This window comes from Rhagoletis pomonella, unplaced genomic scaffold (assembly GCF_013731165.1).
Source record: "Rhagoletis pomonella isolate Grant_MI unplaced genomic scaffold, Rhpom_1.0 Rhpom_scaffold_00005, whole genome shotgun sequence".
Taxonomy (NCBI): domain Eukaryota; kingdom Metazoa; phylum Arthropoda; class Insecta; order Diptera; family Tephritidae; genus Rhagoletis; species Rhagoletis pomonella.
Genome location: NW_023458559.1, coordinates 12,205,333 through 12,211,008, shown reverse-complemented (window position 1 = coordinate 12,211,008; position 5,676 = coordinate 12,205,333). Strand labels below are relative to the sequence as shown.

The 5,676-nt window shown below is 37.0% G+C and overlaps 1 protein-coding gene across 1 annotated transcript in view; it reads right to left on the bottom strand.

Moving 5' to 3' along the window:
* Positions 1–5,676, bottom strand: part of LOC118738711 (protein I'm not dead yet) — a 145,118-nt gene that overhangs the window by 133,881 nt on the left and 5,561 nt on the right. The gene's annotated exons all lie outside the window — the stretch shown is intronic.

Genomic DNA, 5,676 nt, shown 5'->3' with positions numbered 1-5,676 from the left:
TTTGTGTGACAACATCAAGGCGCACCCCACAAATCGGAGGAGAAGCTCGGCCAAACACTAACATATGTGTATGCGCCAATCTATTATTATTGGAAAAAGTCGCTCCAAATAGCGACATATGTGTAAGCGCCAATCTATTATTATTGGAAAAAGTCGCTCCAAATAGCGACAAATGGTTAAAAATTAACATATTCGTCTATTTGGCTTCTTTAAGTTATCAACATAACTATTGTGATTGAATACCCATTGTAACATACTATTGTGAACTAATTTTAAGAACTTGAATTATCTGAATAAAACTATCTTCCTTTCGGTGCGATTTCTTAACGACGTGACGTGTTTTCTTCCACGCGCTTATAATATCTAATATTATTACAATAGGTTATGGGCCTTTGTCGCATAAAAGAAATAAAAATTAATCTAAAGCTTTATGTATAGAATCCTATAAACAACTCATCTTGTCAATATATAAAGGGAATAATTTACAAAACGTCGATAAAATGGCAGGCAAGGAGTAACGTTCCCATTCGAAAAGCTTCGTGGTCGCGTGAATGTCGACACATGGAAGAGGCATGCTAAGTCCTACCTCGTGTTGCGAAACTCCTGGAAGATAGTAGAACAGGGACTATCGGAGAAGCGTGAACAGAAAGAATTGGACTCGGATGAACGTGCGGTGGCTGAAATCACCCTAATGGTGGAACACAATAACTTTGCTCACATTGCGAAAGCTGGAAGTGCGAAAGAAGCTTGGAATGCAATCGTCGCGGCATATGAAGATAATGGACTCACACGAAAAGTCGAACTGCTCAAGCAATTAGTACAATTGAAGCTCGAGGACAGGGATAACATGCAAGACTATATAAATAATGTAGTCATGACGTCCTTAAAAGTACAAAGTGCAGGACTCAATATAGATGAAGAATTAGTAGGCAGGGCTTTCTGGGGAATTCCGCTCCCTAGTTATAGCGGTTGAAAATACAAACTCGAAGTTGACAGTAGACTCAGTTAAAAATTTACTACTACAAGATGCAAAATTTGATAAAAGGAGTAGTGAAAGCGCGTTTAGTTGTAAAAACAACTAAAAAGACAAGTTAAAAATACAGTGCTATTCGTGCAAAGAATTCGGACACTATAGTAGAAATCGCCCAAATAGAACTAAAAAACAACCCTTCTAAGAACAAGAGCACAAAAGCAATTCTCTTTGCTTTCTTTTTGACAAGTGGCGAAAAATCAGCTTCGTAGATTCAGGTACGAGTGCGCATATGATTAACGAGGGTGAAGTACTATTTAATAAGCGAAATATTAAAAATAAAAGTGTGACGGTAGCGAGTAACAATAAAATACCTGTTAAATGTTCAGGCGATGCAAAAATTATGTTAAGCACGGGTGTAGAAGCTACAGTGAAAGACGTAGAAGAAGTGTCGGATTTATGTGCCAACTTATTGTCGGTACGACAAATTACAAAAAATGGGAACAAAGTGGTGTTTAAAACAAAACATGTGAAATCTTCAATGAAAAAAATGATCTAATTGCAACGGCAAGTGTAATTAATGACTTGTATAGACTCAACATTGATAAAAAACAGTGCAATGAAATTGCTATGACTGCAAGTGATTCCTTTAATCTCTGGCCCCGTCCATGTACAAAAAAAAAAAACAGATGTACAAACGGCGTGAAATTTCAAAGCATCGATTCGCCATGCATTGTTTGTGTAAAGGGCAAGCAAGCCCGTATACCATTTTCCAATCTAGGTACTCGTGCACAGAACCTTCTCGATATTATCCATGCCGATGTCATGGGGCCCATAAATGTAAAATCAGCGCAAAATTTTTGGTAGTGTTTATTGACGACTACTCGCGTAAAACATTTGCTGTGCCGATCAAAGAAAAAAATCAGAAGTTTTCCACGAGTTTGTTAAATTTAAAAATCTTGTGGAAAATCAATGCGAACGCAAGATAAAAACGTTAAGAACGGATAATGGAACGGAATTTATAAATGGTGAATTTAAAAAAGTACGGTATACTTCATCAAAAAACTTAGCCCTGCAACAAAACACGGTACATATGAATCGATCTATAATGGACAGAGTGCGGTGCTTGTTATTAGAATCTGGGCTCGAATCGTAACATACGTTATCGTATTACTCGTCACGTAAAAACACAGTTTTCAGATTATGGCATACGTGAGCGTACTCTTTGTCCCATTCAGCTTATACTGCCTGACGTATCACGTAATTTCCTTCCGTATCCTTTTCGATCCGTGAACGGATGTAACGATTCGAGCTCTGGTTTAAAACAAAACTTTTGGGCTGAAGCAGCCGTGATTGCTGTTTATTTAATGAACTTGCTGCCATGCAGGAGTAATAAAAAATGCCCAGAAGAAATATGGAGCAATAAAAAACCGAGTTTAAACCACATTCGTGTTTTTGGGTGTAAAGCCATGGCCCGCGTTCCTAAAGAAAAATGAGCGAAGTTAAGTGATAAATCGGTTGAATGCATTCTGTTAGGATACAGCAGTGAAAGTAAAGGTTACCGAGTATACGATATAAAAACTAAGAAAATAATAATTAGTCGAGATACAGTGTCTTTTGAAGATTTTTATGAACTGAGACATACCAAGAAAGATTTAAATACATTGGAATTATTCAATACCGGCATTAGTGAACTAACAAATGACAATGCAATTGATAGTGATGATGAACAATATACGAAAATTGCACTGTAGATTTTGAAAGTAAAAACATAAAGTTATCAGAATCTGTCAACTCAGGGGAAGAAATGAATGTTGAATTGCCAGATGAAAGTGGTGAGGGAGAAGAAAAGGGTGTTGAATTTCTAGAAGAAAGTTCTACTAATTACGAGGGTATTGATTGCTAAGATGAGCAACCAAACCAGCTAGTTTCTCGGAGGTCGAAGCGAATTGCGAGCAAGCAAGATTCAGATTACAACTTTTGTGTTACCGAAAATTAAACAGCAACCGAACCTGGTACAGTTAAAGAGGCGTTGACTGGAGCAGATTCACGTCAGTGGAAGGCAGCTATGCAAGAGGAGATGGACTCCCTTATAGCAAACAATACCTGGCATCTCACCGATTTACCTAGTGGCAAGAAGGCAATAAACACGAAGTGGGTGTTCAAATTAAAAACTGACAATAATAGTAGGCCAATTCGGTACAAAGCAAGACTTGTTGTGAAAGGGTTTTCACAAGTTAAGGGTATTGACTACGATGAGACATTTGCCCCTGTCGCAAGGTATACCTCCATTAGATATCTACTAGCACTGGCTGCGAAACATGATCTATGAACATGATTCATCAGATGGATGCGGTGACTGCTTTTTTGAACGGCAACCTTAAAGAAGAGATATACGTGACGCAGCCAGAGGGTTTTAATGATAACAGCGGCAAAGTGTGCAAGTTAGTAAAATCACTCTACGGACCTAAGCAGTCAAGTAAGGTATGGAACGAAAGGTTGAACGAAGAATTACTAAAGCTCGGCCTTCAGCGAAGTAATGTGGACCAGTGCATTTATTATCAAATAACTAATGAAGCACTTCTTTATGTGGCGATTTACGTCGAAGATGTGCTAATTTTTGCAAATTCTCTGACTCAGATACAAAAACTGAAGAGCCAGTTAAGCAAATTGTTTAAGATGAAAGACATGGGGGAGGCATCTTCGATATTGGGTGGGTGTTCGGATTACACACAACGTGGCGGCGGGGTCTGTTTAGAAAATGAATTAAACATAAATTTTGAAAAACTCACAATTATTCACTCAGACAATAAGAGTGCCATACATATTGTTCAAAATAATTCTTATTCCTTCAGAACAAAACACGTAGACATAAAAGCTAAATTTATTCGCGAAAAACGATAATCATGAAATTGAAGTAAAATATGCCAGCCGATATTTTAACGAAAGGTGTTAATGCAGAAAAACAATTATCTTTCACTAATAAACTAGGGCTAAAATAACTTGTAAGCTTGATTCAACTTTATTTAATTTTAATAAATATTATGTATAACAATGGTCATTCAGTGAGGGTATTGTGATTGAATACCCATTGTAACATACTATTGTGAACTAATTTTAAAAACTTGAATTATCTGAATAAAACTATCTCTCTTCCGGTGCGATTTCTTAACGACGTGACGTGTTTTCTTCCACGCGTTTATAATATCTAATATTATTACAATAATAACATATGCCCAATTATCCGCAAAAACTGTCCAGTCCCCGATTGTCACCTAAACCAAAATTCCCTGCAAATCGGGGGAATTTCCCTCGAGTTGACTTACGCGATACATAATTTGTAGGATGTGTATGTCGCTTTCTGATTCTTATATGTAGACATCTTTTTTTTATTTCTGCTGGTTTCTTTGTTTTCATATACATAAGTATATATCATGTAGGTACGCATTCAGTGTGAATGATATGATATAGTGGGCGAGATATTTGGTGAACCGAGCTAGCGTTATTGTGATTAAGTACAAGGTGAAGAATTCAGCTGTGCTATCACTTCGTACATATCTTGGAAACCCTAAATTGTGTGTATTTTAGAGACTTTTTGCATCACATGCCTAAATTGTAAAATTTGTTCCTTATTTTAATTGTAAGTATGTACTCAGTATGCAACTATACCCGCCTTTAACCTAGCTGGGAAGACGAATACATTGGGCACGTTTCTAAGACGCAACTGTTTACCTCAACTGTTGAGGAAATTTTGTTGTGTCCAACAGTTACGCCTTAGAAACGGTATGATTCATAAACTGCCAAACGCACTGCTGATATCTGTAAACAAGCACAAAAATAAACAATTTAATGAACCCAAAAATACATATGTATGTATGTATGTACTTGTACCTACCCTGCAAGCCATGGCTGAGCAGTTTCCCCTCAAATTCGACAGATTTACACACCTTCGCACTTTTTTAGCTATCACACGCACACATTTCCAAATTTGGTATTCGAATTGTGAACAATTTTTCATTTGTTAGAGCGGAATTTCTACTTTTATAGAAATTCTGTGCGTTAAAGCGAGTAAGAAATGAGGCAGTTTTTATGACAGTAGGCTTTGACGAAAAATGTCATATTTTTATAAAAATTTTAGAGTATAAAGATTTTTTTATAATTTTATAGATATTTAAAATTTAATTTTATGTTCCCGTTGCCGTTGCCTTTGACTTTGCATCATTATTTTTAAGGTATGTACATACATATGTAAATTACTTAATTTGTGCATTTTAATTGATTTTCTCGTTAATAGAGATTTGCAACAATTAAAATTACCATCGCCACCATCATCACCAGCTGATATCGCAATCATCATCAATCAACACCTCCTCCATCACCTTTAATGCCACCACCAACATCGTACCATCACCTTCAACACCGGTACCATGTCGTACCATGTTGAATGATGACACCGGCACCAGCAAAATCGCACCGGCAAAATCGCACCCTCAACATTCCACGCCTCTACCAGCAAAATCACCTTCAACATCGACACTATTATTTTAAGGCCACCACCAACATCCCCTTCAACGCCGGCACCAGCAATGTTATACACATCCACATCAATGGTCCTCTGCAATAACGACACAATTCAAAATTCAAAAAATAAAAACTTACTACACGGTCAAAAATTTGGGTTTAATTTTTAAACCGCGCTGGGACTA